This window comes from Ascaphus truei, unplaced genomic scaffold (assembly GCF_040206685.1).
Source record: "Ascaphus truei isolate aAscTru1 unplaced genomic scaffold, aAscTru1.hap1 HAP1_SCAFFOLD_388, whole genome shotgun sequence".
Lineage (NCBI taxonomy): Eukaryota > Metazoa > Chordata > Amphibia > Anura > Ascaphidae > Ascaphus > Ascaphus truei.
Window position 1 is genome coordinate 326,248 of NW_027456718.1, and position 12,953 is coordinate 339,200.

Genomic DNA, 12,953 nt, shown 5'->3' on the forward strand with positions numbered 1-12,953 from the left:
CATACACGAGTGTCTGAAACACCTCAGATCCCATCAACTCAACACATTACAAACACAGTGCTACTTCTACACGTCAGTAAAGAGCAGGAACATGATACACTGCACTCCACAGATAAAACATGACCGAAACCGACAGGGAGACCCCCCCAAAAAACCTCCCGATAAACCTCAACCTACCTCAAAACCCCTCTATCCAAACACGTTACATAACCCCAACCAACCTAAAACCCTCTATCCAAACACGTTACATAACCCCAACCTATCTCAAAACCCCTCTATCCAAACACGTTACATAACCCCAACCTACCTCAAAACCCCTCTATCCAAACACGTTACATAACCCCAACCTACCTCAAAACCCCTCTATCCAAACACGTTACATAACCCCAACCTACCTCAAAACCCCTCTATCCAAACACGTTACATAACCCCAACCTACCTCAAAACCCCTCTATCAAAACACGTTACATAACCCCAACCTACCTCAAAACCCCTCTATCCAAACACGTTACATAACCCCAACCTACCTCAAAACCCCTCTATCCAAACACGTTACATAACCCCAACCTACCCCAAAACCCCTCTATCCAAACACGTTACATAACCCCAACCTACCTCAAAACCCCTCTATCCAAACACGTTACATAACCCCAACCGACCTCAAAACCCCTCTATCCAAACACGTTACATAACCCCAACCGACCTCAAAACCCCTCTATCCAAACACGTTACATAACCCCAACCAACCTCAAAACCCCTCTATCCAAACACGTTACATAACCCCAACCTAACTCAAAACCCCTCTATCCAAACACGTTACATAACCCCAACCTACCTCAAACCCCCTCTATCCAAACACGTTACATAACCAAAACCTACCTCAAAACCCCTCTATCCAAACACGTAGCATAATCCAAACCTACCTCAAAACCCCTCTATCCAAACACGTTGCATAACCCCAACCTACCTCAAAACCCCTCTATCCAAACACGTTACATAACCCCAACCAACCTCAAAACCCCTCTATCCAAACACGTTGTATAACCCCAACCTACCTCAAAACCCCTCTATCCAAACACGTAACATAACCCAAACCTACCTCAAAACCCCTCTATCCAAACACGTTACATAACCCCAACCTACCTCAAAACCCCTCTATCCAAACACGTTACATAACCCCAACCAACCTCAAAACCCCTCTATCCAAACACGTTACATAACCCCAACCTACCTCAAACCCCTCTATCCAAACACGTTACATAACCCCAACCAACCTCAAAACCCCTCTATCCAAACACGTTACATAACCCCACCCTACCTCAAAACCCCTCTATCCAAACACGTTACATAACCCCAACCTACCTCAAAACCCCTCTATCCAAACACGTGACATAACCCCAACCTACCTCAAAACCCCTATCCAAACACGTTACATAACCCCAACCTACCTCAAAACCCATGAAGCCAAACACGTTGCATAACCCCAACCTACCTCAAAACCCCTCTATCCAAACACGTAGCATAACCCAAACCTACCTCAAAACCCCTCTATCCAAACATGTTGCATAACCCCAACCTACCTCAAAACCCCTCTATCCAAACATGTTGTATAACCCCAACCTACCTCAAAACCCCTCTATACAAACACGTTACATAACCCAAACCTACCTCAAAACCCCTCTATCCAAACACGTTGTATAACCCCAACCTACCTCAAAACCCCTCTATCCAAACACGTAACATAACCCAAACCTACCTCAAAACCCCTCTATCCAAACACGTTGCATAACCCCAACCTACCTCAAAACCCCTCTATCCAAACATGTTGTATAACCCCAACCTACCTCAAAACCCCTCTATACAAACACGTTACATAACCCAAACCTACCTCAAAACCCCTCTATCCAAACACGTTGTATAACCCCAACCTACCTCAAAACCCCTCTATCCAAACACGTAACATAACCCAAACCTACCTCAAAACCCCTCTATCCAAACACGTTGCATAACCCCAACCTACCTCAAAACCCCTCTATCCAAACACGTTACATAACCCCAACCTACCTCAAAACCCCTCTATCCAAACACGTTACATAACCCCAACCTACCTCAAAACCCCTCTATCCAAACACGTTACATAACCCCAACCTACCTCAAAACCCCTCTATCCAAACACGTTACATAACCCCAACCAACCTCAAAACCCCTCTATCCAAACACGTTGCATAACCCCAACCTACCTCAAAACCCCTCTATCCAAACACGTTACATAACCCCAACCTACCTCAAAACCCCTCTATCCAAACACGTTACATAACCTCAACCAACCTCAAAACCCCTCTATCCAAAAACGTTACATAACCCCAACCTACCTCAAAACCCCTCTATCCAAACACGTTACATAACCCCAACCTACCTCAAAACCCCTCTATCCAAACACGTTACATAACCCCAACCTATCCCAAAACCCCTCTATCCAAACACGTTACATAACCCCAACCTACCTCAAACCCCCTCTATCCAAACACGTTACATAACCCCAACCTACCTCAAAACCCCTCTATCCAAACACGTTACATAACCCCAACCTACCTCAAAACCCCTCTATCCAAACACGTTACATAACCCCAACCTACCTCAAAACCCCTCTATCCAAACACGTTACATAACCCCAACCTACCTCAAACCCTCTCTATCCAAACACGTAGCATAACCCAAACCTACCTCAAAACCCCTCTATCCAAACACGTTACATAACCCAAACCTACCTCAAAACCCCTCTATCCAAACACGTTGCATAACCCCAACCTACTTCAAAACCCCTCTATCCAAACACGTTACATAACCCCAACCAACCTCAAAACCCCTCTATCCAAACACGTTGTATAACCCCAACCTACCTCAAAACCCCTCTATCCAAACACGTAACATAACCCAAACCTACCTCAAAACCCCTCTATCCAAACACGTTGTATAACCCCAACCTACCTCAAAACCCCTCTATCCAAACACGTAACATAACCCAAACCTACCTCAAAACCTTTCTATCCAAACACGTTGCATAACCCCAACCTACCTCAAAACCCCTCTATCCAAACACGTTACATAACCCCAACCTACCTCAAAACCCCTCTATCCAAACACGTTGCATAACCCCAACCTACCTCAAAACCCCTCTATCCAAACACGTTACATAACCCCAACCTACCTCAAAACCCCTCTATCCAAACACGTTACATAACCCCAACCAACCTCAAAACCCCTCTATCCAAACACGTTACATAACCCCAACCTACCTCAAAACCCCTCTATCCAAACACGTTACATAACCCCAACCTACCTCAAAACCCCTCTATCCAAACACGTTACATAACCCCAACCTACCTCAAACCCCCTCTATCCAAACACGTTACATAACCCCAACCTACCTCAAAACCCCTCTATCCAAACACGTTACATAACCCCAACCTACCTCAAAACCCCTCTATCCAAACACGTTACATAACCCCAACCATCCTCAAAACCCCTCTATCCAAACACGTTACATAACCCCAACCTACCTCAAACCCCCTCTATCCAAACACGTTACATAACCCCAACCTACCTCAAAACCCCTCTATCCAAACACGTTACATAACCCCAACCTACCTCAAAACCCCTCTATCCAAACACGTTACATAACCCCAACCTACCTCAAAACCCCTCTATCCAAACACGTTACATAACCCCAACCTACCTCAAAACCCCTCTATCCAAACACGTTACATAACCCCAACCTACCTCAAAACCCCTCTATCCAAACACGTTACATAACCCCAACCTACCTCAAAACCCCTCTATCCAAACACGTTACATAACCCCAACCTACCTCAAAACCCCTCTATCCAAACACGTTACATAACCCCAACCTACCTCAAACCCCCTTTATCCAAACACGTTACATAACCCCAACCTACCTCAAAACCCCTCTATCCAAACACGTTACATAACCCCAACCTACCTCAAAACCCCTCTATCCAAACACGTTACATAACCCCAACCTACCTCAAACCCCCTTTATCCAAACACGTTGTATAACCCCAACCTACCTCAAAACCCCTCTATCCAAACACGTAACATAACCCAAACCTACCTCAAAACCTTTCTATCCAAACACGTTGCATAACCCCAACCTACCTCAAAACCCCTCTATCCAAACACGTTACATAACCCCAACCTACCTCAAAACCCCTCTATCCAAACACGTTGCATAACCCCAACCTACCTCAAAACCCCTCTATCCAAACACGTTACATAACCCCAACCTACCTCAAAACCCCTCTATCCAAACACGTTACATAACCCCAACCAACCTCAAAACCCCTCTATCCAAACACGTTACATAACCCCAACCTACCTCAAAACCCCTCTATCCAAACACGTTACATAACCCCAACCTACCTCAAAACCCCTCTATCCAAACACGTTACATAACCCCAACCTACCTCAAACCCCCTCTATCCAAACACGTTACATAACCCCAACCTACCTCAAAACCCCTCTATCCAAACACGTTACATAACCCCAACCTACCTCAAAACCCCTCTATCCAAACACGTTACATAACCCCAACCATCCTCAAAACCCCTCTATCCAAACACGTTACATAACCCCAACCTACCTCAAACCCCCTCTATCCAAACACGTTACATAACCCCAACCTACCTCAAAACCCCTCTATCCAAACACGTTACATAACCCCAACCTACCTCAAAACCCCTCTATCCAAACACGTTACATAACCCCAACCTACCTCAAAACCCCTCTATCCAAACACGTTACATAACCCCAACCTACCTCAAAACCCCTCTATCCAAACACGTTACATAACCCCAACCTACCTCAAAACCCCTCTATCCAAACACGTTACATAACCCCAACCTACCTCAAAACCCCTCTATCCAAACACGTTACATAACCCCAACCTACCTCAAAACCCCTCTATCCAAACACGTTACATAACCCCAACCTACCTCAAACCCCCTTTATCCAAACACGTTACATAACCCCAACCTACCTCAAAACCCCTCTATCCAAACACGTTACATAACCCCAACCTACCTCAAAACCCCTCTATCCAAACACGTTACATAACCCCAACCTACCTCAAAACCCCTCTATCCAAACACGTTACATAACCCCAACCTACCTCAAACCCCCTCTATCCAAACACGTTACATAACCCCAACCTACCTCAAAACCCCTCTATCCAAACACGTTACATAACCCCAACCTACCTCAAAACCCCTCTATCCAAACACGTTACATAACCCCAACCTACCTCAAAACCCCTCTATCCAAACACGTTACATAACTCCAACCTACCTCAAAACCCCTCTATCCAAACACGTTACATAACCCCAACCTACCTCAAAACCCCTCTATCCAAACACGTTACATAACCCCAACCTACCTCAAACCCCCTCTATCCAAACACGTTACATAACCCCAACCTACCTCAAAACCCCTCTATCCAAACACGTTACATAACCCCAACCTACCTCAAAACCCCTCTATCCAAACACGTGACATAACCCCAACCTACCTCAAAACCCCTATCCAAACACGTTACATAACCCCAACCTACCTCAAAACCCATGAAGCCAAACACGTTGCATAACCCCAACCTACCTCAAAACCCCTCTATCCAAACACGTAGCATAACCCAAACCTACCTCAAAACCCCTCTATCCAAACATGTTGCATAACCCCAACCTACCTCAAAACCCCTCTATCCAAACATGTTGTATAACCCCAACCTACCTCAAAACCCCTCTATACAAACACGTTACATAACCCAAACCTACCTCAAAACCCCTCTATCCAAACACGTTGTATAACCCCAACCTACCTCAAAACCCCTCTATCCAAACACGTAACATAACCCAAACCTACCTCAAAACCCCTCTATCCAAACACGTTGCATAACCCCAACCTACCTCAAAACCCCTCTATCCAAACATGTTGTATAACCCCAACCTACCTCAAAACCCCTCTATACAAACACGTTACATAACCCAAACCTACCTCAAAACCCCTCTATCCAAACACGTTGTATAACCCCAACCTACCTCAAAACCCCTCTATCCAAACACGTAACATAACCCAAACCTACCTCAAAACCCCTCTATCCAAACACGTTGCATAACCCCAACCTACCTCAAAACCCCTCTATCCAAACACGTTACATAACCCCAACCTACCTCAAAACCCCTCTATCCAAACACGTTACATAACCCCAACCTACCTCAAAACCCCTCTATCCAAACACGTTACATAACCCCAACCTACCTCAAAACCCCTCTATCCAAACACGTTACATAACCCCAACCAACCTCAAAACCCCTCTATCCAAACACGTTGCATAACCCCAACCTACCTCAAAACCCCTCTATCCAAACACGTTACATAACCCCAACCTACCTCAAAACCCCTCTATCCAAACACGTTACATAACCTCAACCAACCTCAAAACCCCTCTATCCAAAAACGTTACATAACCCCAACCTACCTCAAAACCCCTCTATCCAAACACGTTACATAACCCCAACCTACCTCAAAACCCCTCTATCCAAACACGTTACATAACCCCAACCTATCCCAAAACCCCTCTATCCAAACACGTTACATAACCCCAACCTACCTCAAACCCCCTCTATCCAAACACGTTACATAACCCCAACCTACCTCAAAACCCCTCTATCCAAACACGTTACATAACCCCAACCTACCTCAAAACCCCTCTATCCAAACACGTTACATAACCCCAACCTACCTCAAAACCCCTCTATCCAAACACGTTACATAACCCCAACCTACCTCAAACCCTCTCTATCCAAACACGTAGCATAACCCAAACCTACCTCAAAACCCCTCTATCCAAACACGTTACATAACCCAAACCTACCTCAAAACCCCTCTATCCAAACACGTTGCATAACCCCAACCTACTTCAAAACCCCTCTATCCAAACACGTTACATAACCCCAACCAACCTCAAAACCCCTCTATCCAAACACGTTGTATAACCCCAACCTACCTCAAAACCCCTCTATCCAAACACGTAACATAACCCAAACCTACCTCAAAACCCCTCTATCCAAACACGTTGTATAACCCCAACCTACCTCAAAACCCCTCTATCCAAACACGTAACATAACCCAAACCTACCTCAAAACCTTTCTATCCAAACACGTTGCATAACCCCAACCTACCTCAAAACCCCTCTATCCAAACACGTTACATAACCCCAACCTACCTCAAAACCCCTCTATCCAAACACGTTGCATAACCCCAACCTACCTCAAAACCCCTCTATCCAAACACGTTACATAACCCCAACCTACCTCAAAACCCCTCTATCCAAACACGTTACATAACCCCAACCAACCTCAAAACCCCTCTATCCAAACACGTTACATAACCCCAACCTACCTCAAAACCCCTCTATCCAAACACGTTACATAACCCCAACCTACCTCAAAACCCCTCTATCCAAACACGTTACATAACCCCAACCTACCTCAAACCCCCTCTATCCAAACACGTTACATAACCCCAACCTACCTCAAAACCCCTCTATCCAAACACGTTACATAACCCCAACCTACCTCAAAACCCCTCTATCCAAACACGTTACATAACCCCAACCATCCTCAAAACCCCTCTATCCAAACACGTTACATAACCCCAACCTACCTCAAACCCCCTCTATCCAAACACGTTACATAACCCCAACCTACCTCAAAACCCCTCTATCCAAACACGTTACATAACCCCAACCTACCTCAAAACCCCTCTATCCAAACACGTTACATAACCCCAACCTACCTCAAAACCCCTCTATCCAAACACGTTACATAACCCCAACCTACCTCAAAACCCCTCTATCCAAACACGTTACATAACCCCAACCTACCTCAAAACCCCTCTATCCAAACACGTTACATAACCCCAACCTACCTCAAAACCCCTCTATCCAAACACGTTACATAACCCCAACCTACCTCAAAACCCCTCTATCCAAACACGTTACATAACCCCAACCTACCTCAAACCCCCTTTATCCAAACACGTTACATAACCCCAACCTACCTCAAAACCCCTCTATCCAAACACGTTACATAACCCCAACCTACCTCAAAACCCCTCTATCCAAACACGTTACATAACCCCAACCTACCTCAAACCCCCTTTATCCAAACACGTTGTATAACCCCAACCTACCTCAAAACCCCTCTATCCAAACACGTAACATAACCCAAACCTACCTCAAAACCTTTCTATCCAAACACGTTGCATAACCCCAACCTACCTCAAAACCCCTCTATCCAAACACGTTACATAACCCCAACCTACCTCAAAACCCCTCTATCCAAACACGTTGCATAACCCCAACCTACCTCAAAACCCCTCTATCCAAACACGTTACATAACCCCAACCTACCTCAAAACCCCTCTATCCAAACACGTTACATAACCCCAACCAACCTCAAAACCCCTCTATCCAAACACGTTACATAACCCCAACCTACCTCAAAACCCCTCTATCCAAACACGTTACATAACCCCAACCTACCTCAAAACCCCTCTATCCAAACACGTTACATAACCCCAACCTACCTCAAACCCCCTCTATCCAAACACGTTACATAACCCCAACCTACCTCAAAACCCCTCTATCCAAACACGTTACATAACCCCAACCTACCTCAAAACCCCTCTATCCAAACACGTTACATAACCCCAACCATCCTCAAAACCCCTCTATCCAAACACGTTACATAACCCCAACCTACCTCAAACCCCCTCTATCCAAACACGTTACATAACCCCAACCTACCTCAAAACCCCTCTATCCAAACACGTTACATAACCCCAACCTACCTCAAAACCCCTCTATCCAAACACGTTACATAACCCCAACCTACCTCAAAACCCCTCTATCCAAACACGTTACATAACCCCAACCTACCTCAAAACCCCTCTATCCAAACACGTTACATAACCCCAACCTACCTCAAAACCCCTCTATCCAAACACGTTACATAACCCCAACCTACCTCAAAACCCCTCTATCCAAACACGTTACATAACCCCAACCTACCTCAAAACCCCTCTATCCAAACACGTTACATAACCCCAACCTACCTCAAACCCCCTTTATCCAAACACGTTACATAACCCCAACCTACCTCAAAACCCCTCTATCCAAACACGTTACATAACCCCAACCTACCTCAAAACCCCTCTATCCAAACACGTTACATAACCCCAACCTACCTCAAAACCCCTCTATCCAAACACGTTACATAACCCCAACCTACCTCAAACCCCCTCTATCCAAACACGTTACATAACCCCAACCTACCTCAAAACCCCTCTATCCAAACACGTTACATAACCCCAACCTACCTCAAAACCCCTCTATCCAAACACGTTACATAACCCCAACCTACCTCAAAACCCCTCTATCCAAACACGTTACATAACTCCAACCTACCTCAAAACCCCTCTATCCAAACACGTTACATAACCCCAACCTACCTCAAAACCCCTCTATCCAAACACGTTACATAACCCCAACCTACCTCAAACCCCCTCTATCCAAACACGTTACATAACCCCAACCTACCTCAAAACCCCTCTATCCAAACACGTTACATAACCCCAACCAACCTCAAAACCCCTCTATCCAAACACGTTACATAACCCCAACCTACCTCAAACCCCCTCTATCCAAACACGTTACATAACCCCAACCTACCTCAAAACCCCTCTATCCAAACACGTTGCATAACCCCAACCTACCTCAAAACCCCTCTATACCACAGTATAGAAGCATACAAAAATACACAACACACAATTATCCGCTTTGTGTCTGTGAAGAGGTACCCAGGCCAATAATAAAGGTATTATGCCCGGCTAGTCGCCCCTGAGTCATATTGGGGAATCGTAGATTGTCAGCTCTGCAACCCAGTAATGGCAGGAACACTGTGATTGCAATATAAATGTATGTGTGTCACCCACCAGGTATAAGGTGGCGAAACTGTGATTTCTAAATATAAACGGTGTTACTGTGGCAGTGTTTCCCCGTAACCGCGCAAAGGAAAAATTGTTTTAAAACCCAGCAGCTCGCAGCATAGCAGGCGGCGTTTTGCTAACTTTCCCTAGGAAGCTCCTAGCACCGTGAGATTTGCTGTGAGCGCTGTTCGGGTCAAATCAGGAAATTTCATATCACGCTATTTTTACAGAATTATATAAAAAATGATGAATAAAGTCCCTCTGTTTTAATTGTAACAGCATGTTAGGCATATTGGGATTTTCAACTAACGCCAGAGACAGAGGGAACGCTTAATTTGTAAGTACTGACGTTTAGAAATGTCTGGCAGGAAATTCCTGCAAGGGAATGGCGCATATTCAGCCCTGGACTTCTAAGACACCCCGCTGGTTCGCTGCCAGGATGTCTAAAAAAAGTCCGGAGTTGAAAGGCTCCGACCTACTAAGGTGTGAAGTGGGGAGGTGTAACACAAGTATCCCCCATCTTAGTAATGTCCAGGCAAATGGGGCAGATGTCTGGCCAGCTCAGATAAAATGTCGCCAGGTAAAGGGGCCGGGTCTGGTATGCCAAGCGGTAAAGGTGCGAGGTTTGCGCATGCCCTTAGCAAACTAAGAAGCCCTCTGCCAGATTTTGCAAAGTATTGGCAACTCCGGGATAGGTGGGAATATTATTCCCACGGAGTAGAATGGCTGCACAGTTTAAGAATAGGACTGTTTAGTACATTAGAAATCCTGCAGCCCCTCGGGACCAGATTCATCATGTAACGAGATTCATGCAACTTCGTAACATCGTAACAAGATTTAAGAGTTCATAAGAACCAAGTGTCATGGGAGAGGGGGTTTGGCCCGGTAATAAAGGGGTTGCACCCCATTTGGCCACCTCCTGCCCACGCCTGGGAGGCGAGGGGTTAAATGGACTGAGGTCCAGTACTGTGTTTATGCCCCTGCTTCAACACCAAATGTGTATTCCCCTGTGACTATGTGTTTTCCCCATTCCAGTGTCTGCACCAACCCTCACACTGGGATCCATCTGGGAGGGAAAGGGTTCATGTAGGTTTAGTGATTATAGCCCTTTGTTCCCTTTTCCCGCCTTTGCAGGCTCCATTTTGCAGTCTCTCCATAGGTCACCATTGCAGCTCCTTATAATCCTATGGAGATTCCGGCGATTTGGGCCCTTTCTCGTAGAAGACCTGCAGGTGGCGCCCGAGAGGAGGAGCGGCGGTTCCTCATTGAAAGTCAATGGAGCCATACATTTCAATGGGGATTCCTCGACTCAGACCTCCAGGAACGGGTTGGCAGCCATCCAAACCGCAGACCGCAAAAGCGGACACATTATCTTGGAGAGCTTTGATCACTCCCCGGTCAAGTTCAGGGTCAATTGGCGTGAGAAACTTAGGTTCTAGGGCACCCCGGAATAAAATTCCTTTTGCCCCTAGATCATAGGCACCCCCTCACTCAACCCCGACCGGGTCCGACAATCTATGACTGTTAGGACCAGTATGTCAGGCCAGAGTCTGCACTCATGTTAAGCTTCCATTTTGTATGGTCATAACTAGTTAAGATTCTTTAGTCAGCCTTTTGCTGAAATATAAATTCATAGATGCACTCAGTTTCTCTGCTAAATTGCATTTCCTTTCTTCCTGGTCAGGATATTACTAGATACTTTTGTGATGTCAATTTCCTGGTGTTTTAGTAGAATATAATAGAATGGTTCTCTGCAAGAAGCAAGGTAGTGAAATATAGTTGCAAGACTCAAGGTCTCTTTTGATAACAGACAATGAATAAGCTATGTATTTAGACAATTGCTTGTATTAAAGAAAAACACGTCTCAAAAGTCACGCCACTAATATGTCCTGCCCCTAAATCACGCCTCTAATCAAAGCTACGCCCAAGACACACCTAGTATACGCCCAAGACACGCCTATGTTACGCCTCTAACCAATATCTTTTTTTTTTCTGTATAAAAATCATTACCCTATGAGTAATAAATTGAGACAAAGGATTTGAAACCTGGCGTGCGTTACGTTTCATTTCGTTCGTGTTCCAGGCCTGATAAGGTTCATCAAAGATCGAAGATAACAGTTGCAGGGCGTGAAAGCTTCCTGAGAAGTCTGCTGCAAACAGGTGCAGATGGTGTAGTATCCAGTCACAAGGCTTCAGTGTACCTGGCAGAGGAAAAGTTCCTCTCGGTTCTGAAGCCCGGGGAGGAAATAACGGATTTTCCTTCAGTTTTGGCGTCCAGAAGTGGGAAGTTCACAGAGGTTGTGAGTATATATGTAATTTTTTATATATGATGCTTCACCCCCTCTGGGAATTTTATAGACCTAAATTGTGACTGAAGAATTGGGATAGGCCCTTTTAAACAGAATTTTTGGTTAGAGTCCAGTAAATTCTGTGCACGACTGGACTGTTATCTCTGATCTAGCTGAACGACCATTGTATATTGTGCAAGTATAAATATTGCAATTATTTGTCATAATTAAGCTGTTTTTCTTTAAGCCACTAATGGGTGCTTGCATGAGTAAGAATGACTCTGGACGGAAGCCTAGGAATGTACAATTTTTAAATGCGAGTGTAAATCTGGTCTGATTCCTGAGGAATTTGTTGCTCAGACAGCTAGTCATTACCCGTTTGTCGAATATGCAGAAGGTTGTTCTCGGCATGAAAATAAGGCAATGTATTTACAAGGCAGAGGGCAGAATAGACGGAGATGTTATGCTGGTCCCAGAAATCAATCAGGGAGAATAGCTCAGAATAATGGTGTCTGTTTTAATTGTGGTGGTTTTGGTCATTGGCAGAGAGTGTGCCACTATCAGAGTAAGAAGCAGGGAAGTGCTGCTTTGCCCGTGGGGGC

General features: G+C 45.2%; 1 protein-coding gene across 1 annotated transcript in view; it reads right to left on the bottom strand.

Annotated features, from left to right (window-relative positions):
* HASPIN (histone H3 associated protein kinase) overlaps window positions 1–12,953 on the bottom strand; it is a 79,032-nt gene that overhangs the window by 41,260 nt on the left and 24,819 nt on the right. The gene's annotated exons all lie outside the window — the stretch shown is intronic.